This window comes from Protopterus annectens, chromosome 12.part0 (assembly GCF_019279795.1).
Source record: "Protopterus annectens isolate FY-2018-M chromosome 12.part0, PAN1.0, whole genome shotgun sequence".
Lineage (NCBI taxonomy): Eukaryota > Metazoa > Chordata > Ceratodontiformes > Protopteridae > Protopterus > Protopterus annectens.
The window spans coordinates 251616028-251643372 of NC_056746.1; the positions used below are offsets into that span (position 1 = coordinate 251616028).

Genomic DNA, 27345 nt, shown 5'->3' on the forward strand with positions numbered 1-27345 from the left:
CCAAAGGGCAGTGCAGAGAACTGATAGTGCGTGTAGCCTGCTTTGAAGCATAGGTATCTTCTGCAAGATTCCCTGATTGGGATGTGCAGGTATGCTTCTTTTAAATCTAGTGCTGCCAACCAGGCATCTTTGCCTAGCATGGGAAGCAACTGGTGAAGAGTCAGCATCTTGAATTTTGGAATCACCATAAAGGTGTTTAGAGTAGAAAGGTCCAGGATAGGACGCCAAGAATTGTCTTTTCTGGGTACCAGGAAAAGTCTTGAATAGAAACCTTGTCTCTTTTCCTCTTCTGGTACCAACTGAATAGCCCCCATGCTTAAAAGAGAAAGTACTTGTTTTTGGGCCTCTGCCCACTGATTTGGGGGTAGATCTGGCCACCCGCTTGGAGTTGGTAACATGTGGAAGTGAAATCTGTATCCTTGGGACACTATATTTAAAACCCATTTGTCCTGGGTAATGAGTTCCCAGTTTTTGGCCTGCAGACCAATCTTTCCCACTAAAGGAGCATTCAGTTGAGAAGTGCTTGAAAGTTTTAAAATCAAGTCATTGAGACAGTTTTCCATAGGGGGGAGTCTTACTACTCCCAGATTTCTGCTGTGTCTGGGTTTGGATTGAGAAGACCTGGAAGGGGCCGGAAAGGACCAATTCATAGTGGGCCAATGCCTGCTAAATCTTGGAGGCTGAACTTGTAAGAAATCTTTAACAGTTTGCATAGATTTAGCTTTATCTTCAATCTTTTTAAGAACTTCCTCAGCTTTGTTGCCAAACAGGCAGTCCTGATTTAAGGGAGCATTTAAGAGTTTAGCTTTAACATGATCATGCAAAGATTGCTCCTTAAGCCAAGCATGCCTTCTGAATACAGACCGAGTGACAGCAGCCCTGTAAGAGGCCTCTAATGAATCAAATCCACATTGCAAATTATGTTTTCCAACCTGTTCAGCAGAATGCATTAAATCATGTAATTCTTTACTTTCAGCACAGTCAGGAATCAACATCATTTTCTGTTTAAGCAATCCAATAACATGTTGTTGAAACTTTAACATATGAAACTGACAGTTTAAGGCGCTAATGACCAAGGTTGCAAAAGCGTAAACCTTCTTACCCCATCTATCCAGCGCCCTGGAGTCTCTATCAGAAGGGGTAGGGTTTTTAGCAGTAGAAGCTTAATGCCCTTGGTTCCCTATGAAATAGTCTCGGGATCCGCAATAGGATTTCTAAAAAGGAACTTGTGAGAATCAAGAACCCTGCAATATCGGTCAGGTTTTCTGGGAGCAGGAGGCAAAGAATCACGGGCCAAACTAGATTCCGAAAAGGCATCATCAACAAGGTCTAGTACAGGAGGTATAGCTAAAGGCCTATGCTGAGGCAGGAGTAAGAAATCCCTAAGCCTCTTTTTCGAATCAGAAAAATACTGGCTTTCCCAATGGAAATGCTCCCTTAGAGTGTGCAAGGTTTCACCAAAAGAAAAATCCTCTGGAGGGGAAGCAGAGGGAATTGAGTCCTCTGCATCAGAATCCTCATAGATCATCAGAAGAATCAGAAAAATCAGAATCCTGGTCAGAAGATTCATAAACAAATTCAGTCCTAGGTCTCTTAGAAGGGGATGGTTGGCTTCCCCTGATTAGAGTTATAAGGTCTTCATCCATTCTTATCCTTTGTTTTTTAGGCATAGAGGCCTGAGCATGCGGCCTGGGTATCGGTTTCTTAGGCATGGTTTGAGGTTTAAGCCTTAAAGGAGGAGGAGGCGTCAGTTTAATATGCAAGTCCGTAAGCCTGAATACACCCTCAGAAGCCGGTGCCTGCACAGCAGCTCTGGACCCATCCAAGGTAGAGACATCCGGAGGTTCTACAGTTGAAGCATCTCGCAGCATACCGGACTCCAAATGGCTCTCAGTAGAGGCCTGCGAATCAGAAGTAGCAGGTATCAGGGGCTGTGAAAGCACCTCAATGAGTACCGGCGAACTGGCAACTGGCTTAGGAGAAGCATCGTCGGCAGCTTTGGACCTAGGCGGCCTGTCTCTGTCTTTATCTTTGCGTTTTTCAGAATACTGGTAGTCGGATGGCTTACCGACGACATTTCTGGATAGTTGAACCGAGAACCGAAACATTTAGAGGCGAAAATATACAGACGACGGATAGTGCGTTGATTAAATAAGGCACATAACCGACAGCAAGGTATGTCGTGGTCAGGGCCTAGGCAAGGAATACAGTACGAATGAAAATCTTTGTATTTGCTTTCCACAAGAAATGCAATTATTAACTTTTACTGACATCGGTAAGGAGCAAGAAAAAGTTTCCCCAATGGGGTACTTAACTTTAGTTGAAGACTTCGGTTCTGAAACTCAAACGAAAATTTCAGGAGTCGGCCGACCGGCACTTGCAAACTGTTTCTGCTTCGGCTGCATGCTTTATACCCTTGACATCACGAAAGAAAAGACAGCAACCGACGCAGGACCCAAGACTTTGTTAATCAGCCGACTGAGGGCTACTGCAAGCAGATAACTCAAATGTGATGACTGCAACAGTGAAACACGAAGAACATCCTAGTCCTCCAGCATGTTTTGTTCATTGTGATGACAAGGTTTAGATCCCTTGAATGTGTGTATCTGTGGGATTGGGATTTCTTTAAGTGTAGCATGTCTGGCAGCTCTGGGTCTGACATGGCCTTGTATTTTAAGCAGAGATCGCCTCTGAGTAGGCAATATGCCACAGAGTATAGCTGGAGCTTTTTTAGACGGTCAGCGTAGGGCATTTGCTTTAGGCCTGTGATTCTCTTAGTGAGGTATTTCTGCGGCCTTTCCAGTTGTTACAAATGTCTTGAGAGGTACATACCGAATGGGGCTTTGTAGTCTATAATGGGTCTAATGAGGGATGAGTACAGTGGGACAATGACCTCCATTTTCTGGATGAAAAGCCCTTAGTGATGAGGTGTGCCACATAGAAGGATTTCCTGACTGTTGTGGTGATGTGGTTATCGAAGGTGAGACCACTGTCCACCTGTGTCCCTAAGTCTCTTATCACACTTTCGGTGTTTAGCGTACTGCCACCTATGTGGTAATTCACGGGTACATGTTTTTTTCCCAAAGGGAATAACTATACATTTCTTGGCACTGAGCTTGAGCCCATGGCTCTGGCAACAAGCATCTGTTTCTTTAAGACCCTTTAGTAGAATATCCGCATCATTTGGAGATTCAATAATGGCTCCCAGTTTGCAGTCATCTGCGAACTTTGTCAGCCAGAGTCCCTTAGTGTTGGCCTGTACTTCAGAGAAGTAGATGCCAAACAAGAGTGGTCTCAGGACTGAACCCTGAAGTACTCCACTTGTCACTTGTCTGGAGCTAGATTTGGAGTCGGCTGCTTTTACAGTGTGGGCTCTGTCAGTAAGCCAGTTGGCAACCCATTGAGTGATGTAGGGATTAAAGCCTAGATTAGTAAGTTTATCTATGATTCCAGAGTGGGGGATGCTGTCGAAGGCCTTGGCGAGGTCCGGACAGGCTGTGTGGACCACCTTACCCTTGTCCACGGCTCTGGAGACTGATTCGAAAAAGTCAATCATTTTCAGGAGACAAGATCGGCCCTTCACGAACTCAAACTGCGTGGGGTCCAGTGTTTGAAGTTTATAAGTTCCATGATAATACGTTCCATGGCATTGCAGATCAGGCTCGTCAGACTGATGGGGCGGTAGTTCCCGGGATCTAAGGTGGATCCCCCCTTGTGGAGTGGGATAACTGTAGCTGTGTGCCACTCATTGGGCACGATGCCCAAGGTGAGGCTGTGATTAAACATGACATTTAGGTGAGGTGCCAGTTCATTTTGTAGTTCATGTAGTACACAGCCTGGGATGTCGTCTGGTCCCATGGATGCTGTATTCTTAGCTTTGGGGAGTGCATTTTTTTACCTGTGTGGCCGTTATTACTGGAATTTGGCAATCTTTCGGTATTGAGATGGGCCCTTTAGGGGGTGAGAGGGGGGTGAAGTTTGCAGTGAATCGATCTGCCAGGATATTTGCAATACCCTTAGGATCAGTATTTTTAATGCAATTCTGTTGTAGCTCAGAGCAGATTTAGATTCTTGACATAGCTATAGAATGCCTTGTGGCTGTCTTTGGAATCTTTGGCAATTTTATTTTTGTAACTAGCTTTGGAGGATTTTATGAGGAATCTCAGCTTCTTACTAAGGCTGGTAAGGGAGTTTTTGCATCCTGGGATTTTCCTCTTTTCAGCAATAGTTTCTTCCTTTTGTTGTAAAGTTTGTTTATGGCAAGGGACCACCATAGTGGCTTCCTTTTTTTGGAGGAGAGCGTCTTGGCTCTATTGGGGATGGCACGATTCATGCATGAGTGGATGTGCTCATACAGTGCCTTAGTGTAGGATTCAGCAGTCGAACGTTCAGTTCCCGTCTGCATGGGTGTCATGAAGTTTGTCACTTCTGACTTGAGTAGCATGAAGTTGGCTTTGGAGAAGTTTTTTTACGGAGGTTTTCTTACTGGGGGTGGGATGTGGATGTCAAGGGTGATTAACTTATGGTCAGACCTGACCAACGAGGGGGTGACCATAGGTGTGGAGCATCGATTTCCCATGTTGGTAATGACCAGGTCTAGGATACTGGAGCCACCCCTGGTGGGACTAAGGATTAGTTGATCCAGTGCATTGGAATTTATGAATTCCAAGAACCGTTGGGCAAAGGTGCTGGTACACAAGTAGTTTTCCCAGTTAATGGCAGGGTAGTTGAAATCACCCAGTATTAGGGTGTTTGGTTGTATCTTAATATTTTCCAGTATGTTTAGAAAGGTGGAGTGAGAATCTTGGGGCATGGTGGGGGATCTGTAGCAAGCTACAATTTGGATTGCAGTCTTACCTAGCGTTAGTTGCACCTGGAGAATTTCAGACACATTGTGTTGGGCAACTAGACTGGTGTTGTGAATATCCTTGGTGAATATGGACACTCCTCCACCTTTAGGGTTTCGGTGCTGGTTTGGTGGCCAAAAAGTGTGGTAAGAGTTGTAGCCTGGTATTGCAGGGGTGCTTTCCGGAGTCTTGAACCAGGTCTCAGTTACTGCACAGATATCGATGTTCTCCACTTTCAGGAGTGCCTCGAGAGACTGCATGTTGAGGTTTAGACTTCTAGTACTGAGCAGCATTACCTTCAGATTTTGCATGCTTGTACCTGTTACTATGCCTTCACTGGTAATTTATTAACCACTTATCTCCATAAAAAAATCTTGACAAACTATTTGCTTATTACACCATGCTTTTCATACTTTTATAGCTTTAACATTTTTCATTTGCTCAGCCCAAGGATTAACAAATTATTATTATATCATGACATTTTTATACCACACATTCCTCTCATTTTCTATTTCCATAAAATATATTTTTTCCATAACATCTCATTACTTGATTTAAACATACTTTTCTTCTTCTGAACTTTTTAACATATCCCCATGCAGCTTACATTTTTACTTTAATACATTTACTACTAACTTTTCATTTTTATTGTTTATTCAAAACAAAATTTTATACAACTTCTAAGAAGCCGTATAAACAATTGGGTTTATTAATCTTAAACCTCCATCTTCCTTGTCTATGTATAAAATTCCTTTTTTCACTGGATTCAGTCTTGAACCCTATATAAAACAAAAAATACTTACAGTATTTCTTTTTCATAGCTTATTGGCAACATACAGACATCTAAATATATAATTTTCCCCCAGTATAACAATCAAAAAAATCAAATAAACCTTTTTATTAAACAATAGCTTGTATGTTTTCCAAAAGCTCCTTTATTTCATATAGTACCCTATTCCATTGTTCCTCACTTACCTTTTTACCCCCAAATCTTATTTCTAACACACAGACTTCTTTCACTGAGAAAGATACTCTTCCTATCTTTACTATATCACCCAGTCCTTTACTTTTTTTTTTTTATTTAAAGTTAGGCCTATTACATTTAAGCATTGATGTATATAACATATAACCTCTTTCAGGTTAGACTTTCCTTCTCATAATCAATATCATCTGCATAAGTAAACGTGACTGAAATTTTTATCCCTTCATTAGTAATATAATGTTATAATAGTAGCACCTCACGTGCAAATTTACATCTCTAATACATTCTTAACTAATGCAAATAATATACTACTCATAGGACATCCCAGGTATATGACACTCTATATGTATTTCTTAACCAACTCGTCACAAAAATATCTTTATTTTTATTATATGTAGAACCTACATTCTTAAATTTTCTTACTAATGTTATACTCTTCCATAACTGTCCAGAAAAGTTCATTTTATACTGTATTGAAAGCTTTATTTAAATCTCTCATAATGATCTTAGTCTCATCAGTTCAGTCCCGTTTATAACATCATCCACAATTTCCCTAACTATGAATAATAATTCCAGACATCCTTTTCCTTTTAAACTATAATATCTTCTATAATACTTCTTCCTTTTAAACTATATCATCTTCTATAATACTTCATTTTACTTACAATTTTCTTCTAATTATTTTCATAAACATCTTATAATCTGTATTACTCAATACTGCAGGCCTCAAATTTTCAATTTTATTTTTATCTTCCGTTTTCCATACAAATTTAACTATACCATTTCATAAATCTTTATACATAAAACCTTCATTTAACCACTCATTCATAACTTTTAAGAAGTAATTTTTGCTGCCAATCTGTAAAGTTCTTATCAAAGTGGTATTCTATTCGATCCAATCCTGAAACGGCCTGTAAATTAAGTACCTTATCTAATTCATATAAGAAAATCTTGCTTTTCAATTCCTTATTTTCTTGTCCTGTCAATATTTTAACACACCATTCTTTTTTTTTTTTTTGGACTATCCTGAAACATTTCTTTACACAAATTTATTACAATATTTATAATCTGTTCCTGAGATCTTCTTACCACTCCTTTATCATCTTGAATCTCTCAATATGCTAGTATTTACTTTAACTATGTTATTCAAATAAGCGGATACCTCTTCTTTTTTACCTTGTAGATAATATTTCTGCTTAAATAATAATTCTCTAATTTTCTCTTGATTCTTTTCATAAATTATCAATTCTAACACATAATATTCTCTATCATTCCTTTCCAAATCCTTTAAAGCATCCATACACATTGCTTTGTAATGTATTTTTTCTGCTTTTCTTACATCTGACTGCCATTCTAAAAAAAAAAAAAAAAAAAAAAAACGGTTTACTATGGTATGGTTGAAAGGGGTTGGATCGAGCAGTTGCAACATCGCAAAATAATAATGAATTTGACAACATCGGAAGACCAGAATGCCAAAAATAGTAAATACAAAGATGCATATATGACATTTTTGACATTCCCGTTTTCCAGCCACGATCCTGACTTCACTACAACAAATGGATTTTAGTTGGCTTACTTCTACTATTTTGCAGGGGGCTTTGCCCACCAACACCCACTGCACATTAAATATACCAACTCTGAGATCACACTAGAGTGAGGAAATGGGCTACTTCCCTGTTCCTCACTGAAGCATGACCTCCCTCCACAGTCTCGGCACGTTGCTTACCAATAGGTTGAGTGCACCAAGCAACTCGACTAAACTCAGTCGACCACCATTGGTTCAATTTCCTGCCCCTTAAAAAACATGATTTTGAACTGATTGCCATTCGGGTAAGTCATGGTACACCTAAAAAAAAAAACATTTTTATATATTTTTTTCACAGCTAGCCACCACTTACACCAGTTTTTATAACATTCTCTACAGGAAATGTGATCTTTCCATAAACACACAGTTATTTTTTCCCATTTTCATTCCATAACTTCTCATTTTGTATTCCTTTTCACAATTTAATATACTCCTTATTTTCTTGTATTTCTATCCATATGGCTGAGTGATCTTAAGCCTGTTACAAGTCTCTCTCTCTCCCTTGGCTTAATTTAAACCTAGTAACATAATAAAATAATCTAGTCCCATTTTATAAATACCTTGACTATATGACCACAAATTATTACTCCAAATCTTTAAACTGACATATTTTATAACTTCAAAAGTTTTAGTATCATTTCTGCTCTTCTTTTTTCCTCTCAAATCACAGTTAAAATTTTCAGGTAATGTTATATTCACATTAATTACTATATAATCCAACATTTTAAGAAATACACTTCCCTTTCTTTATGTGCAACATAGGCATACGATGCTATAATTCTATATGCCTGATTATGCCATCTGAAATTTACAATAGTTAGCACTGGTAATGATGGGAATGTTATATTCAATATTTTCATGGACTTTCTATAAAGTACAACTACGTCCAAACATAGCTACTGTCCTAGAGTCCATATTGTAACTCCTCCCAAAAGTTTCCTTGTTTGCGCTCTCTCTGTTCGTGTGAAAAATCTTACATCTTCCAATATTATTATGTCAACATCACACTTACTACACCAATTTAGGATGCATATTCTTCTACTTATACATTTGATACTATTTACATTTACTGCAAGCACTCTAAAGTTAGTTGTGCTTAGTTCTCATTTACCAAAAATTATGTAAATTTGAAGTATTTATCCGTGGTGGAGGTGCTGCGGTAGCATTGTCACCTCACAGTAAGACGCTGTCCGGTTTGCTTCTCAGCTAGAGCGTCTCCTGCGTGTAGACATGCGTGAATGGGCGTACCTTCGTTGCAGGTTGTGCGTCAGGGCTGGCAACTCGGCACGTAAAAATCAACTGCCAATCATTAGCAGACCGGAGTTCCGCTGTGGCGACCCCTAACCAGGAAAAGCCGAAAGACACATACATGTACATTTGAAGTATTTATCTCATCTGCATTACCCATTTCCTTTCTTTTTCTCTTTTACACTTATCCCTTTAAACATTCTTTTTCTGTCTCTTACTCTTTTGCCAGCAGAATTCTTTTAACCTTTCACTATTTTTCATTTATATCTTCCTCAGCACTTATTTCAGAACCTTCTTCTATATTATCTTCCATTTCATTTATTTTTCTTTATCCTTATATTTATTTTTATTCTGATCTTGCTTCCCTACTTCCTCTTTATCTTTTACTGGGATGGTTTCTTATCTTGGTATACTGTCCCCACTTTTGTTTTCCTCTCAGATTACAATCCATCCATAAATGTCCAATGCTTTTACATTTATTACATTTCAATTCACACTTTTTTCCCACCATGACCCATTTCCCCACAAATATAACATATAATCACAGTTACTTATCAAATGATCATCTTTTCCACAAGAAAAAAAAACATGTTTTCATTTGTAACCAATATTTTATAACACCTCTGTTACCCTCTTAATTTATCGTACTAGGGATATAAACATTTCTCCATTTTCAATACAATAGGACCGCCCCATACCTAAGTCTATAATCCTTTATCATAGACTTTGCCAATGCCCATAACTTATTTACAAAGTTTGCTTAAATGTCTCTTTAAAGTATTTTTTCCAATATCAGATTGAAATTGAACATGTATTTTCTTTTTTGTTTCTTGGTGAAATGCTTTGACCACATATGAATTCCATGGAGTACAGTTCTTTTTCTTCACCTACTCCCCCCAAAAACTCTCCAGGACAGAACCAGTCTCAAAAATAAAATCACAAAATATCTCTTTACGTACAGTGCTTACCTCCTCAGCTTTCACTCCCAATGAGACTATTAAATTATCCCAAATGTCAAACCTGTCCATTTCTTTTTGCTCTTCATCCTGAATTCTGACCATACATTTCCTCTGTTTGTTGATATTTCCTTTCCTCTGTTTATCTCTCTTCACTTTCCCTGCATAGTCTTGAACAGTCTTGGCATACGATTTGTCTAGCAATCTTCTTTCAAAATAGCTTCAAATTCCTCTGAATTTTGTCCATAATTTCAACCCAAGAAACCTCTTTTCCAGTCCACATCTCGCTCTGCAACAAGTCACTTAAAAATACCATCCTGCAACCCTCCTGACTGGAAGGTTGCAATAACACATACATCATTGTATTTGCTTCTGATGAAACAAACTCTGCTGAAATGGCTCCTCAGAATCTTGTAGAGCTTCAGACATTGCACTGGCATTCGGCTCTGTGCTATCCCCCATCTCAGGTCTCCTTGAGTGCCGTTCACCCAGCTGCCACTTGTGACAGGAACTGAACAAGCACTCTCCTAATGAGTAGAGGAAGTTTCCTGATGGCCTAGCCAAATTTCGCCTCATACCATCTTGGGTCTCCCCTGAAGAGAGGCCAACAGCCTAGTGGGACTAACCTAGTCAACAAAGGATAACAGTGAGAATTTTGAATAATCCAAAAAAAAATACATGCAAAAACACACAATACATAAAAGCATATACTGTTTCTAAGTGTACTTTGACTGTCATGCAGAGAATTTTATCCAAAAACATCAAAATACTTTAACTCTGCTCAATGTCTTACAGTACCCGATGACAAATGATTAAAAACTGGTGTTACCTGGGGGACAAAAACAACTCCAGAAACTGCCTAAGAAATAAAATAAATATGCAAGTTAGCACGACAAAGAATAAATAATAAATCTTGTAGATACAACACACCAGTATTTACTGCTCATTTTTTCTGTGACCTAGTAAACCTGTCCATCTCATTTTACTGGATCCCAGTCTCTGACCTCTGCCAGTGTCAATGAAAGGCATTATGTTCTTAGAAGGTACTTAAGTGTTTCTGTAAACAGCATTACTTTCTTACTTTCTAAGTGACACATAATGTCACTAAAATGTTCAGAAATTCTAAATGTAAACCTATTGGTCTTGCCTAAACAGAAATCCCCAGAAAGGGCACTGGGACATTATATATAGATAATTAACAGTCGGATAATGCCAAAGACTCTAGAGATATTAGTTGAAGAAGAGTAAATTGTCTTAAAGATATGGTGACAGTTAGTATGCAAGGCCGACTTCTGTGAGGTTTGGGACACAACTGTTCAGGAAAACCCAACCCAGTCTTTTTATTGTTGTCCAAGTGCTGGCCAAGGGACTTGCCCTTTCTGTGGTAAATGACAACTCAGTACAAAAAAATTAAAATTCTCGTAACAGGAAAAACGGATCACTGCTCAGTAATTCCTTGGCAAATTCTAAAATTAATTACTACTGTAAAAGGTAACTCAGGCGAAATTTTGTTTGACAGTAATATTCCTTTTACTACACTGCAAAATTTAATGTCGGTAAAAGACTGGACTTTTTCATGCATGCTTTCCACATCTGGTAAGCCTTTTATGCACACTGGACATAAATTATTAAGTTTGTCTGGCACAACCAGGATCTCCATTCCTGGCCAATATGTCTTCCAGAAGATGGCAGGGTGCACAGACCAACACAGAGTGCACCCTAGCACTCAAGGAGGGATTCCACATCTAGTTACTCTTATCACTCCAACACATCAAACAAATGGCAAGCCAAAATCCAGTCTTCAGCTGCAACCTGAAGAGGCATGTAATTTGTGTAAGGGAAGCTCATTCCAATTTTGATGCAACTTTACTTTGTTTTACTAATGGCAGGGCACATAGTCTGACATGTAGGGCAAAACTCTCTTTTGGCTGTTTGCCCACATCAGTGTAGGTGCTTTGTAAGATATACATAACATGCAGCATACTGTACAGGCCCTGTATACTGTACTGCTACCACGGTTATCTGTACGGTGCATAACATTAGCCCAGTTCTCTTTCGTGAAGTTCACACCTCATATCTGACTAGGTCAATGAGCAAGAAACTTGCATCAGACAACGCATATGAATTGGACTGCAAATAAATGGCAGTTAAAATACAAAAAAAAATGATTGCTGGGAGCCGATAATACACTTACAGTAAATATGTCACAACTGCTTAAAACCAACCAGATTTTTTTTTTGTTTTATATACATTTTTTTAGCTAACGTTGACATCATCATCGTGCATCGCCAGCATATCCCACAATGTTATCAACATATACTGGCATATGTGATGATGACAGCATTGTGAGACACTGCAGCAGTGCCTAAGTGCCTCTCTCAGAGTGGGAGAGATACACATTTTCTGAAGTAAAACATTTCTATAAAGTAAGTGCAATTCATTTTTCCTCCACTGTGGTGGTGGTGCTGCGGTAGCGTTGTCGACTCACAGTTAGACGTTGCATGTTCGATTCTCAGTTAGAGCGTCTTCTATGTGTCGACATGCGTGAATAGGCGTTCCTTCATTGAAGGTTGTTCGTTAGGCCCGGCAAGCCAGCACGTAAAAATCTACTGCCAATCATTAGCAGATCGGAGTTCCGCTGTGGCGACCCCTAAACGGGAAAAGCCGAAAGACAGTTTAATTCATTTTTCCTCCAAAAGTCAACAGTTTTAGATGGAATTAAGAGGACCATAGCTAAAATCAAATCAGGATTAGTTGAGAGGTATGGGAATAGAATAAAAAACCATGAACCAAAATCACAGACAGCTGAGGCTAGAAAAGTATGTTTTTATAGCAGTCTGTGAGGCAGAAAGCTTGAGAAAAACACTATTGATAATTAATCAGCACTATTTTCTAAAACAAGTGCCGTTTGTTTTTCCATAATCTGAAGTTGAGGGGAGAAAAAACACAAGCACACACATGTAATGACACTTGCATTTAAAAAATATAAAATGAATGATGACCACACGCACAAACACGTAATAGAAAACAATACAGAGATCTGAACGCATCAGTACTCAAACCCATCAATAATTAGCATCCACTTCCATTATGTAAAATCTCTGACAGGACCAAACATGCCACTAAAGAAAACTGTTCAAACACTGTCATGCACTTTAACTATTAACAATCGAGCCATTCATGCTGTCTGCATATGGGCATGCAGATATCCTGTGATGCTTTGCTATGGCAGGAATTGTGAATACTTAATGAAGTCCACTGAATGTTTGCTATGTTGCATTCTTTACTGTAACTTTGGTCATCTATGCAACCTCTGATGTGTTGACCAACACCAATAAATGGCTAATTGATCCAGCTGTCCATGTGTGTGTTTTGTGGTGTAAGATAATTCAGGCGAGTAATGTTTGCTTGTGTGAATATTTTTAGTTTACTTTTTCTGTGCTCGTCATTTATTTTAACTGTAGCATTGCCGAGTTGTTATTTATTACACTCATCACAGCCGGCCTTAGGCATAGGCCAACTAAGCGTCCACCTAGGGCACTGCTCTACTAGGGGTGCTTTTCCAGTAATCTGGATGGTATAAGTAGATCAGGATGGGGGCACTGGGTGGTGTAGGGGGAGTGCTGTGGAGACCTTTTGCCTAGGGCACCAGTTGACCAAAGGCCGTCCCTAACTTTCATGATCACTACTTTATACGTTTTGACCAATATTAAATATGTGAAATGGAGAAGCCAAAATATGTAACATAGTGTAGTGTTTGTTTTGGAACATGTGCACATCAGGTAGAAATTAAAAACAAATTATAGAAATGATTTGGGTAGTCCATGGAGCTGATGTGTATTCTGAGAATTATTCTTATCCATACCTCTCTAGTGTAACTCATTATGAGGAATGTTCCTCATTTTGACTCTTACAAAGCCCATGTTCCTCACCATTGCACACTGAGTCTGTCACAGATTCAATGTTAAGAACTTTTTAAAATGATACCCCTGTAATTAATACTGAATCATATTAATTCATTAAGAGAGTGTTTTATAAGTATAAAATAACACAATTTAATCATCCTATGAGCTTAATAGTTGAAGTTGTAAGTAAGCTGTTAGTAAGTGTTCCACATTTTATCTATTTGCTCCACATTATGACAGGTAGTGTTCCACATTCCAAAAGGTTGTAAGCTATGTGGAGAGCTTAAAAAACATTTTTTTCTGGCCACAGCCCACCAATGGCTTGAGAAAAGCTTGCAGTGGCTCTCACCTATGAATGTTCATATTTAGTAAAGCTTTACAAGAGTGCCCCAATGAGAGTAAAGAAAGCAGTTTGCACTTATTTACAGACTCCCCTGTGAATGCTGCATTTGTTACTGTTTCGGTAATTCCACACTAAAGTTTTGGGTCTAAGATTTTTTAAAGTATGCAGTGACTGCTCTTGAAAGAAACAGCTGTAGCAGTAGCCTTCTCAATTAGCAAAACAGTGTGAAAGTTACTCCAAGTCAAGCAGAATATTAGTTGTCCATTGTACAAAGCAATATTCTTCGTGTGTGTTGCATATTGTAATCGTTGGGATATCTCCATTCATTTAAAGAAGCTTCCCAAATAATGATTAAGACTGGAAAAAAATGACACAAGAAGAGCTCAAAATTTAAGTTAACAAGATGCTGTACTAGACTACTGCTTCTTTAGCACTTTTTTAATCAAGTTAACTTCCACATGTCCAGGGGAAAGTTCTGAGACAACCCTGGGTCCATCATTTATTGTAGACTTGCAGAGAGGACACAATTTGCAAATATAGGGCTTAATTACACTTAGTAGGGCCAGTTACTTTGTAATGTGAACTGTCTGGGCAGGTTGTGCAGTTTGTAAAATGTTGGTTAAACAAGTTTGCTAAAATTTAATAAGACAAAAAAGTAGAGTGGCTGAGGAAAAGAAGGAAAGGGAATTCTGGCATTGGGTAAGGTATCCCAGGGGTAGCCAAGCATACTCTTTGTACTCTTACAGAGTACATTTTTTGAGCATCATATCAACATGCCTTTTTCAGGTCATGTTAAGTCTATAACTGTCTAAATTAATGCCTTTAACAATAAATGCAATACTGCTAAGCAAAAAACTATATTGTAATAGTTTTAGGGGGAACTGCTGAAAATGCTACTTACATTTATTAAGTGCTTGGTGGCAGCCTTTTTGAGAGATGTGTCCATTTATAATTTTTTAAGTGACAGGTGTCCGGGGGGGGGGGGGGGGGGTTGCACTAAGTGCTTGTTAGTACAAAATGGAATTTGCTTGCTATACCCATGAAGTATCCACCTCTCAACTGCCCATAGTTATTTCAACTAATCAGGGAGAATCAAGGACATTTTTAAAAAATATCAGTACTATTAACTTCTTGAGATATTAACAGAATAAAAGATCAGGTTCATGGGTAAGGACTGGGCTACTGACCCCAGGCGATGTTTGTAAGCCTAGACCCGCTTCTTAAGGTGAGGATCAAACCCTGTACTTTGTGTCATTAAGGTAAACATCTTGTTGCTTAGGGGTCACTGTTTTGTCATGATTTCAGTGGCAGATGCAGGGATGTTTCTGAATATTTAGGAATTAGTTGCATTCTCTTGCTTTTGAGATTATTATTCTGGTTATATTTTGTGTTATTTAATATTTTGTCTGTTTTTCAATTTGTGTTTGAATGCTGGTATCCCACAATTCCATTGCAGTGGACGTGGCTACATAATTATGCATGCAAATTTTATGTTAGTGTCCCTTTCCATGAGAAGGCAAAGGCGTCCACCTTCCATACCAGAACTGGAACTTTGGCAGAAAATTTTGGAAGTTGTCTGTTTAAATGTGAGGTAGAGATCTACTTGAGGAATACCCCACTGGTCAATAAACACATCCCTGTGAAGCATCCATTCATGGGATGGAGTCATGGACTTGGTCAGACTGTCTGCTACTACATTCTGATTGGAGGAGATAAACCTTGCCTGAAGGGTGACGTGGTACTGAGTTGTCATTTCCCATGCCATGAGGGCCAGCGTGCATGGAAGTTATGATTTTTGAACCCCCCCTGCATTTGTTTACACACCAAAGAACTGTGGTGTTCTCTGTAAAAAGCTTTACAGGACCTGGATGAAAAATTTTATTTTATTTAACATTTGTTTACCGGGAAAGTCCGACTTGGAATGAAGCCAATTTTCAGCGGAGTCCCAAGGAGAAATGCTTCAGACGTAGGAGGAAACTGGAGCACCTAGAGGAAACCCACACAAATGCAGAGACGACATGCAGACTCCACACAGAATGCACCCCAGCCGAAAATCAAACTGGAGAACCTCTTGCTATGAGGTGACAATGCGATCGCTGCACCACTGCGCCATCCGTAGATGGGGTGAAAAGAGCATACAGCCAACAGCAGGGCTCTCAGCTCTTTTATGTTTATGTGCTCCTTCCTTTGAGAAGGGTACCAAAGACCTTGAACCTTTCAGGATACAACATCTGTCCCCAACCCATGTCTGAGGGGTCTGTGAACAACTCGAATTGGAAGAGGAGGATGCAGGGGAAGGTCTGGGTGCAAGGAAATCTGCTGAATCCACCAAAGAAGTTCCCTCTTCAGACAAGGAAGAAGAGGGATAACAAAGTCCAGTGGGTGCGCATGTTGGCTCCAAACTGACCTGAGGAACCACTGAAATTTCCTCATGTCTCACCAGTCTTGTATGTAAAGCCATGTAAAGAATTACCATGGAGATGTTCAATAGAGAGATATAGTAAACCTCTAGACACTGGACCCAACCCAGTTTGGTTTCGTCAAAGGCAGATCATGCCTACTTAGCCCGGAGGACTTCTTTGAGAAGGTCACCAAAGCAATGGATGAGGGTAAAATTGTTTACACTGCCTACCATCACCTGGCCAAGGCATTTGACACAATACCCCACTCATGCAATGTTGACAAACTCAACAGGTTAGATACAAACCCCATATATCACCAGGTGGACAGCTGAATGACTCACAGACAGGACCCAGGAAGTTAGAATTGGGGAGTCCACCTCTACAAAGAAGCCTTTCACAAGTGGAGTCCCTCAGTCCTCTGACCACTCCTTTTTGGCATTTACTTCACAAAAGTCAAGGTCAATGTCAGTGGTCTCTGGCTAACTAAATTTGCAGATGATTGCAAATTAGGAGCTGTCATTTAATCTCACACTGACACAAATGTTCTCCAGGAGGGGCTGACACAGACAATAAACTGGTGTCAGAGCCACAGACTAAAACCAAATGTCAAGAAATGCATAATAGTATTCTTTGGGAAGTCATCCATCCCTGGTAACTATCACATTGACAACACACCCCATTAGAGTTGACACAGTAGTCAGAGTCGTAGGGACACGCATAGATAGTAATCTAGCCTTTGACCATCACATGTCTACAGTGGTGAGGAAATCATTCTATGTTGCTCAACTTATAAACAAAGGCATGGCATCGAAGTCCAAGGAAGTCACTGTTACACTGTATTTGGCATTCATCAGACCTATCATTGAGTACAATGCCCCCTTTGGTATGTACCTAATCAGGCATATCCAACAACTGGAATGTCCACAGAGGTTCCACAATAAAATAATACAGGGCGTAAGTAAAATGCCCTATGCAGACTGCCTCAAGACCCTATCCCAGTATTCTGTCTCCTACAGGCTTTTGAAGGGAGAACTATGCCTGGCATACAGGGCATTGTCAGACCCCACTCTGATGGATCGCCTGCATATTCACAAAACAAAGAGTACCAGAATTGCCTGTTCTAAAGACTTAAACCTTGCCTGTGATATAAATAGGTCCAAAACAAGCACCCACTGTAGTACTGGAAACAAAAAAGCAACAGTAGAATACAACCATGTTGAGAAAAACTTTTAATACAAAAAGCAGCAGCAAAGCTTTCAGGTCTACACCTTCCTCAATGCTAAATAAAAAATCAAAAACACATGAGTTAGAGCTTAAACAGGAGCCAAGAAAAGTCACGTGACCACAGCCAGCCGATCAAATGACAACAACATATAAAATCACAAACAGGTTATTTTAAAAAATACAGAATTTAAAAGTAACATAGAAACACATATAAAAAATAAAAATAAACACACACAAAAGTATTAAGGGACACAGAAAATTTTTTTTTTTTACAATCAAAATTTAGGCTTTGAGGTTCTCCTTACAGAGACAAATCCTCAGTGGAATCAAGCGGAAGAACGAGAGCCCTATGGGGCAAGGAAAACTGACTCGGCAGTAACTCATGGCATTGTTAATCTATCTACTTTTCTTCTTGAATCTCCACACTTGTCCCTGTTACAGAAAGGACTTAGTTTCATTACCACAGCTGCTGACGACATTGTTGCGGCTCTTACAGCAAGTCTGTTAGAAGTGTTAATTTAAAAGTGCTATTTAAAGACTCTGTTTCAAGCCAATCCATTCACTGTAAGAAGAAAAGTACTTTTATTCCTATTAGTTTGCCTGTTCTTACGGCTTTCCATGATTTATGAAAGGTTGAGCTTAGAAGTTTATATTCTAATGTTAAAAGAAATTTTACAACTTAAGCTATGATGAGTTTGCAGCCTTTAAATCTTTAGAGAAGGACACTTCTACTGTTATAAAGCAGGCTGATAAAGGTAGTTCTGTGGTTTTAATGAATCGTGATGATTACTGGAAAGCTATATATTTATTGCTTGATGATGGGAATGCCTTCAAGTGTCTCTCTCCCTTAGACATTAAGAAATGTATCAGTAAGGTTAATATGTTTACATATGACCTTCAGATCAATGGAGACATTGATCTTGATCTTTTTCATTTCTTTACTGTACCCTACCCAGTTGTTCCACAGCTGTATAGGCTGCCCAAAATACATAAATGTCTTTGTAATCCTCCCATGAGACCAATTGTATCTGGCAATGGTTGGTTAACAGAACCAATCTCTATTTATCTACAGAGGCAACTGCACCCTTTTTTGTTAGGTTGTGAGAATGTGCTAAAAGACATGTCAGACTTCATCTTGAAACCCAGGAAGTGGTATGATAGTCTAAATGTCACTGAGTTATCTCAGGGTGAATATTTATTTATTACCCTTGATATTTCAATCCTTGTTCACAGTGATCCCTAATGACCTTGGAATTGAGTCCATCAGAGAGTTTTTGACTAGCATGGCTACTATGCCTGCTAGACAGATAGAGAATATTTGCTCTTTATTATTAGATTTGATTCTCACTACGAATGTCTTTTTGTTTGATGAGAAGTTTTTTCTACAACTCACTGGTGTTGCAATGGGCACATCTGAGGCCAATACCTATGCCAATCTGGTTCTCCATCAGTGGGAAACCAAATGCTTGTGTAGTGATGCCAATCTGTTAAACAACAATGTTTGCTTCTATCAGCGTTTTGTTGATGATTGCTTCCTTATCTGGAAGGGGTCTATCGGCGATCTGTACATCTATTTAGATTATTTGAATGGTACAACTACATTTCTTGAGTTTAAAATGATATACTCTGAAACCAGTATTACCTTTTTGGACTTATGCATAGAACTAAAGGAGGGTTTAATTTGTACAAGTATACATAAGAAAGAAGTATGTGCTGGTAGATACCTTCATAGGAACAGCATGCATGCTCCACAAATATTTAAAGGGATAGTCACTGCGCAGTTTAGTAAAGCCGGTTGGCTTAATACAGATGATGGTGTCTTTTTAAAACAGATGGAGGATATGAAGATGGACTTTCTACATAGTGGTTATGATTCAACATTTCTCTCTGATACGATGGTTAAAATTGCAAGAGATAGGGCTGTGTCACTTAAACCAACTTTCAGTATGCTAAGCGAATCTGATACATACATATATGCGTAGGGAGACTGACGTGGGGGGTTCACATAGAATTAGATATGTGACAACATTTAATATTAATACCCAGGCAGTTAGGCACATTATTGAAAAGAATTGGGTAATTTTGATGGCATCGTCTGATGTTGGGAATGTGTTAGATTCCAAACCTTTCTTCTCTTATAGGAACTTGAGAAATTTGAAAAGTAGATTGTGCTACAAAGATTTTAGCCATAAACGCATCCCACAACTTAGTACAAGGGTGGGTACATTTTGTTGTATGGACAGCACTTGCTGTGATGATATTCTAGGTATTTTCACCCACCCTGTTACTGGACGTGTCTGCAACTTTAAGCTGTTTGCTAACTGTATTAGTACTAATGTGGTTTATTTGGCTACTTGCCTCCAATGTACTTCATTCTATGTAGGAAAGACCACGAGAAGACTAAAAGACCGTATTATTGAACATAAGTCTAACATTAGGAGAAATAATGATAAGAATGCACTTTATAAGCACATTTTATCTTGTGGTAGCATGCATAGGTTTACATTTAGGGTTGTAGACACGGTCCATATGTCTCTGAGAGGTGGTGATATTAACAATTTCTTAGAAGTCTAGGAATATGAATGGATTTTGAGGCTAGCTGCTGATCATCCACCTGGCCTTAATACTGCTGTTACCTTAAAGCCCATTTTACTAAGGCTACAGCACAGTAAATTTTGACTGTAAAAAAAAAATATATATATATATATATATATATATATTCTATATGTGTCCCTTAACAATATTTTTATGTGCGTTTTATTTTTATTTTTTATATGTGTTTCTATGTTACTTTTAAATTCTGTATTTTTTAAAATAACCTGTTTGTGATTTTATATGTTGTTGTCATTTGATCGGCTGGCTGCGATCACATGACTTTTCTTGGCTCCTATTTAAACTCTAACTCATGTGTTTTTGATTTTGTATTTAGCATTGAGGAAGGGTGTAGACCCGAAAGCTTTGCTGCTACTTTTTGTATTAAAAGTTTTTCTCAACGTGGCTGTACTCTACTGTGATATAAATAGGACCTGCTGGAGAAATAGTTATGTATCCCAGAGACTACCCCTTCTATGGAACAGGCTCCCATCCATGTGAAGCAAAATTCCTCCCTAACCCAATACAAGTGCAACAAGGAAAACTGGATGGGAAACCGGAAATTCATCCCTGGTTTGGCACCTATGTCTCTAATCGACAAAGGTAACCTGTAAATGGTTCACCTCCCAGGCCCATGCTTACACTTATCAAGGGTATCAGAACTTGTCAGAGATGCATGGCTAGGCTTAAAAAGGCCCTTGTGGTCATTAGCCTAGCAAACACCTATGAACCTATGTGAAGTTTGGCTAGAGGTAACTTGGGGATGGTGGATGCCATGAACCCTAGAAGGGGGAGAAACTCCCTGGCTGTAAGAGACTGCAGAGGGAGAAGGTCTTGGAAGAAACTGGTTAGGCACAGAACTTTCTGAGTAGGCAGGGAGGCCAACATGTGATCTGTCTGAATTCTGCACCCCAGGAAGACGTGGCCCTGTGAAGGGGTGAGAAAAGATTTTTGGAAGTTTATTGTGAAAACCAGTCCTTGCAGAAGTGAAAAGGAGATGCTGTTCTAAGGTCTCTGGAAGGCATGCCTGGGGCAGAAGATGGTCCAGATATGGAAAGATCTGTATACCCCGGAGTTTGTAATAAGCAATCACAGCAGCCAAGCATTTTGTAAATACCCCTGATGCCGTAGAGAGACCAAAGGGCAAAGCAGAGAACTGAAAATGTGATGAAGCAACAGAAAAATGCAAGAATTTCATGAAAAGGGGATGAATGGGAATATGAAGGCAGCCATCCTTAATGTCCAGGGAGACCATAAAGGCTTGTGGAAGGATGAGGGGAAACAAAGTAAGCAGAGAAAGCATGCTTAAGACTGCAACCTTTAAAAAGGTGCTAAGCAGTGAAAGGTCCAGAATGATTCACCAATGCCCATTTTCTCTAGGTACCAGGAATATCCTAGAGTAGAAACGTCTTCCTCTTTGGTGTAATGGAACTTCTTGAATAGTCCCCTGGGATTTCAATACCTGGAGCACATCTGGAAAGAACTGCAGTTGCTCTCAAGGTGTTTGAGGAATGCCCGTGAAAGATGGAAGGGTTTTCCACACCATGAAATACCCTTTCTGGATAACAGAAAGAGCCCATGAGTCTTGAGTTCTATACTCCCAGACTGGAAGGGACAGGGAAAGACGAAAAGAGACAGAAAGAAAAGTGGCTGAGAAAAGGTTAGTAGTTACAGACTACCTGGCTTGTCTGGAAAAGTCTGTTTCTGGCCAGGAGCAGGCTGACAGGGTTTTGAAGCAATAGGTTTCCTAGCAACCCTCTTACTTCTAGAAGTAGGAGAGCGGGACTGTTTCCTAACAAAAGGGGTTTTAGCTGGGTAACCCCTTTGGAATTTAGGAACCAGAAACACAAAAATGTGTTTTAGGTCCTGTAATTCTTTACCTTCTCCTGCAAGGACGTGAAGAAATCTACTGCTGCAGCTCCAAACACAGCCTTATTATCTAAGGCAGCATCCAGTAGTTTAGTCTTAAAAGTCAACTGGAAGTAGCTGAAGCCTCAACCAGGAGCATCTCCTCAAAACAAAACCCGATGTAGCTGTTCTAGCAAATGGTTCAGCTGCATTTATTAGAGCGGTGTGCCACCTGGGAAGATCCCCCAAAACTGATGAAAGCTGTGACTTAATTTCTGGATCTGGAAGGTGAGAGAGAAGCTGAGTAGCCTGTGAAAGGAGAGCCTAATTATACTTGGTCATACGGGTTTGGTAATTAATAGCACGTAAAGCTAGGGTGACCTAGGTATAAAGATTTTTTCTCCAAATTTTCCATGGTCTTACTCTTTATCTGAAGGGAGAAGAGAAGTGGACGGCAAGTCTAGAAAGTTTATCAGCAGCCACAGAAACAGTAACTGTATCTGCTGATGGATATTTGTATAGAAATTTATAGTCCTCTGGAACTTTATAGTACTTATCTGTCCTTTTAGGGGTAGGGGTTGAGAGTCAGGTGTCTTGGATGCAGATGAGAAGGCATCAAAAAAAGCTGGTAAAAACAGAGGCACAGCAGAAGGAGAGTGAGAATCCACTTAAAGCAAGTCATAGTTTTTTTTTCTGCACCTCAGAAACTTTACAGCAGTCCCACTTAAAATACTCCCTCATCCTGGAAATAGTCTCCCCAAACGGTGATATTTTCATTAGAAGACTGTGCATTAGACTGTTCCTCAGGGAAGGCATACTCAAAGGGGGAAGTAATCTTTGCAGACTACGCCAACAAATCATCCTCTGAGGAATCCTCCTCCTCAGAAGAATCCTGACTTTTGACTCTCTTCTGTGGTGAAGAAGATCAGGAGAGCTAGGCAGAGAAATTCCTGAGGAAGGTTTAACAGCCATAAAGGCATTGAACAAACCTTGTGCAAAAACTTGCCAATCAGCAGGTGGGTCCTGAGGAGCAAAAACATGTTTGGTTTTCTGCTTCTTTTTCAGAGGAGCATCACCCTGTGAAAGGTGGAGAGACCCAACATAGGTCTACATTCAATGACAGTCGAGACGTCCTCCCAAACTAAAGCATGTGGAATACCTAGCAGGCCTTCTGAATCTAAGAGTCTCAGTTTCCCCTATCTGTCCAAAGCAGACGTCTGCAAAACCTCAGAGGATGTGTCAATGGCAGGATCCCTTGTGGCCTCCGATGTGGTATCTGTCTTAGGATCAGAGCCAAAATCCGGACGAGTCTCCAGGCCTTCATCAGGTTTGAGCCAGATGTCCAGAAGGAGAGGTGCAGCTGAAGCTTCAAGCCTAGGTTTCTTAGCCTTCTTCAATGCAGGCTCAGCAGAAGGCCCCCCGACACACCCTCCATAATGTTGCATGCTAACCTATTCAGTCTCTGATGAAAGGTGACTACACAGGATCTTAGGGCAAGACTTATAGTCGTGGTTGGTTGGGCTCTCAACAGAAAACACACTGACAGGGACTGTCTTTATGTGGAATTTGTCTTCCACACTGGCTTTTTCCCTTTTTGGATGACATATAAACCTCAAAGCAGAAAGGCAGTAGCAAAAATTAAAAGAAAAACCTCAACGGGGCACTTATCTGATCTCTTGCAACTAGCAAACAACTCGGCTAGCAGACCGACAATCATAGATGGTGTTCAGGCTGGTGGCAGAGAAGTTCTGAAGATGGTACATGCGGATGTCCCTTTTACAGAGTACGCAGGCTGCTGGTCAACATGTGACGTCCCACGTACCCTGCAGTAGCAAAAGTCTTTTGTATACTGGCTGAATGTTGGGTCCACCTTTGACAGTGATTCCCTCATGTTAAGAATACTACAACACAAGAATAGAAAGACATCTATACATACATCTACATCTCTATATATGTATACACATATAAACACCACACACACACACACACACACACACACACACACACACACACACACACACACACACACACACACACACACACACACACACACACACACACACACACACACACACACACACACACACACAGTTTATATGCATAAATTACAGTGCGTTTACACAAGTTCTTTATGGTACCTAAGTAGACAGCACCTGCAGCTGTCAGTTACTGAAATACAGAGAATCACACTTGGACAAGTTTGCTTACCAGAGTAGAGTACTGATCTAAATGGACCAGTTTCAATCTCTGTCCTCCCCTACTTTTTCCTCCCTCTTATTATACCTACATCCAAGTTCAGATCCATTTACACAGTTCACATAAACACAGACATAAATGCACTTTTTTCCTATTCTAGTCACTTTTCCTTCGTTTCTAAGTTTCATATATGCAGAAAAATACATTATACAAATACTCTAGGAGTTTGTATAAAGTTACAAGTTGAGCATAATGTACTTTGGGTAAACTGAATTTGTTATACAAATAAAAATTTGTTCATGTATACCACCTTAAAAGAATACAAGTAACCAAGTGATACACGATCAGCTGATTCTCAAGCAGTCAGAAAGGAAAGTAAACAATATGCTATTTTATTTACCAAAGCAAAGACAGAATTCTGTGCTTTGTGTTTCAGTTGCAATCATTCAAAGGTGTACTGTAATTAGTCATTCTACGTACAATTGAGTATGTTCCTGAAATGCAAAAAAAAGAGCCTTAAAAGCAAATACATATCCTAGAACACAAATTCAAGTAAGAAGAAAACTGATATTTTAACTTTATGCCACAAAGTCTGTTACAAACACAGTGCACTCAACAATAAGGGAAAAACTGCAAAAGTCGTACAAAATACTAATCTCAGTTGCCTTTCTTTTACAGGCCTACAGACATTATCTTCCTATATGCAGGGTGTGGCCCCCTTTATAAGGCAGTAGAGTGAAGGAATGTAATGTCAAAATGATGCAAAGGCCTGATAGCATTAAATGAAATCAAATGTTTGACTCTTACTGTGCCTACCAGAACCCTTACTTTCCGACTCAAAAAGGTTTGGTGTGACTAAAGCTAAACATGCTAAATACAAACTCAAAGTGACTGGCACACTGCTTGCATCTGGATGCAATACAGGATGCAAAGCACAGCAGTGATCATCATCAGGTAAAGTCTTAACAGTAACCATTGTACTACAGTGCCACCCTAACATCTGGTTCTCCAGTTCATTTCTCAGCTGTGGGTTCTCTGTGCAAAGTCTGTGCATCTTCCCTGCGTCCATATGTGCCTTTTCTCTAGGCTCCAGTTTCATCCCACATCACAAAGACATGCCATAGGTAAACTGGCAGTTCTCTAAATTGTCTGTAAATGTGCAAGCTGCATGTGAGGGAGTGAGTGAGTAAGTACTGCAATGGACTGCAACCCCTTTAAGGTTTCATTTCACTGCTTTTATAAAAATGACTTGGTGAATGGATTCTGGCTCCCCATCAATGGCTTAAATATATATCAGAGACTAAATAAAAGTTCTAAGATTAACACATAAATACACAGAGAATTCCTGTGTCTTTGTATTTTCTGATAAGAATCAAAAATTACAAGCTCTGTCAGCGACTCCCTGCTGGGCGAGGAAAGAAAATTTATATTTTTTGTCTGTGAGTTGCTTAAACTGATTAGAGCTGCTTTCTGTTTTAAGAAATCTGCTTGTCCTGGTGTTTTTGTTCTATGTGGCAGATAGGCTGCACATTTCTTTATTCCCCCATTGGTTAATTTGTTTCTTGAGTAATACTTAAATACACAGAGAATTTCTGTGTCTTTGTCTTTTTTAAGATTCAAGGTCTACAAAAATACAGGCACTGATGGTAACTCACCGTTTTTTTTTCCCACCTACCCTCCCATCTTTGATCTACTTTTTAAACTTGGTACTTTTAAGCTGCCCACCCTTACTGTAAATTGAGTTTTATAAGTTCCTCCCTTTCTACACTGCTGTTTATATCTTTATTTATTTGCCTTTCCTTGCGCTTATTTTGAAAAAAAAAGTGCATTTTGCCTCTCACTGTCTGTTCTACTGATTTACTTGCTCTGAATTCATTACCTTGCTAGTTGTTGGATAAAGCAGTATATTTTCAAATTCTAGCAAGCTCTTTTCTGTGTTTTTACATAAAGAAGGCAGTGGATTTTTCTATCAAGTAGCAGTGGATGGTAGCCAGGTCTGCATAGGTTGGGAAATGCACTAGACATTCTTGCATGCCATTGTTTTATTGGTTGGATGGTTTAATTATTCGCTTACCTTGTTTTTACTACCTTTATAAATTCTTCCCAACTAAGTAGCTCTTGCCTCATTTCTACAAAGTAAAGTACCTTCATTGAATAATCATGCTTTTATAAGTTGTTTCAAGTACAGTGCTGTTATCCTGAATTACTTACTGCCTTTCCTTAAGTTTAAGTTTATGGTAGCATTTCACTCTAGACACTCTTTTACTGTGCTTTTACATTAGGGTGACTCAGATTATTCATCTAGCGGCAACAGGTGTTTACCTGGTTTATCTGAGCTGGAACGTACACAAAAGGGCTCTAAGTCTAGTTGTTTTATTGACCAGAGGGCTCAGTCTATTTTCTGTATTTCTAGTGCTGGTATAAATTCAGCACATTTGCACAGAGCTGCTCACTGTGCCAGTCCCCTGTACAGGTGCAAACACCTGGAAACATTGCTTATTTTCATTATGCTGTGAAAGTTTTCTGTGTTATTTATTGTTTTTTTTTTATTTTTGTTTTGCACTGCTTTAAAGTTTAAAGTTGCATTTTCAAACTGCTGTAAGGATTGCTGTTCTGCACTGAAATACATTGTGTCTAGTTAGTATTCTTTATCTGTTAGAGGTCCCTTAACACTTGGGCTCCAAACCAATCATTTTATATTATGAGGGTCAAAGTCTGCACTTTTGTGGCAGTAGAAGTCTAATTTCATCTGTGTGAGCTAGGAACTACTGGTGGAAAGCTACTGTATGTTGACCTGATTGGCCTAAGGGCACAGTTAGTGTAAAACTTGTTTTCTGATCATATATAAGCCTCACGTTTGTGAAAAGCTGCTCTTCGCTCAACAACAATAACTGGTGCCTTGTATGCACACAATCACCAGAAGTTGAAATTTTCCTTAAAAAAAAAACACCTAGAACTTTATCCCAGTCCTGCATTACTCATAGGGCAACTAGTTTCACAGTGAGCAGCAATTAAGCATTTATTTAGGACTATTTAGATCTACCTTACCTCATTACAGAACTCAGGAATATTGAAAGAGCATCTGGTTTCAAATGGGCAGAATAACTGGTTCTGTCAGCTGCAGATTACACAAAATAAGCACCCTTCCCTCATCCAGTTACAAACATCCTCCACACCTATCCTTTCAAGTATACATCATGACCTGCAACTATGGATG

The 27345-nt window shown here is 39.4% G+C and overlaps 1 protein-coding gene across 3 annotated transcripts in view; it reads right to left on the minus strand.

Moving 5' to 3' along the window:
* LOC122816488 (UPF0488 protein C8orf33 homolog) overlaps positions 1 to 27345 on the minus strand; it is a 483857-nt gene that overhangs the window by 403148 nt on the left and 53364 nt on the right. The window lies entirely within an intron of this gene.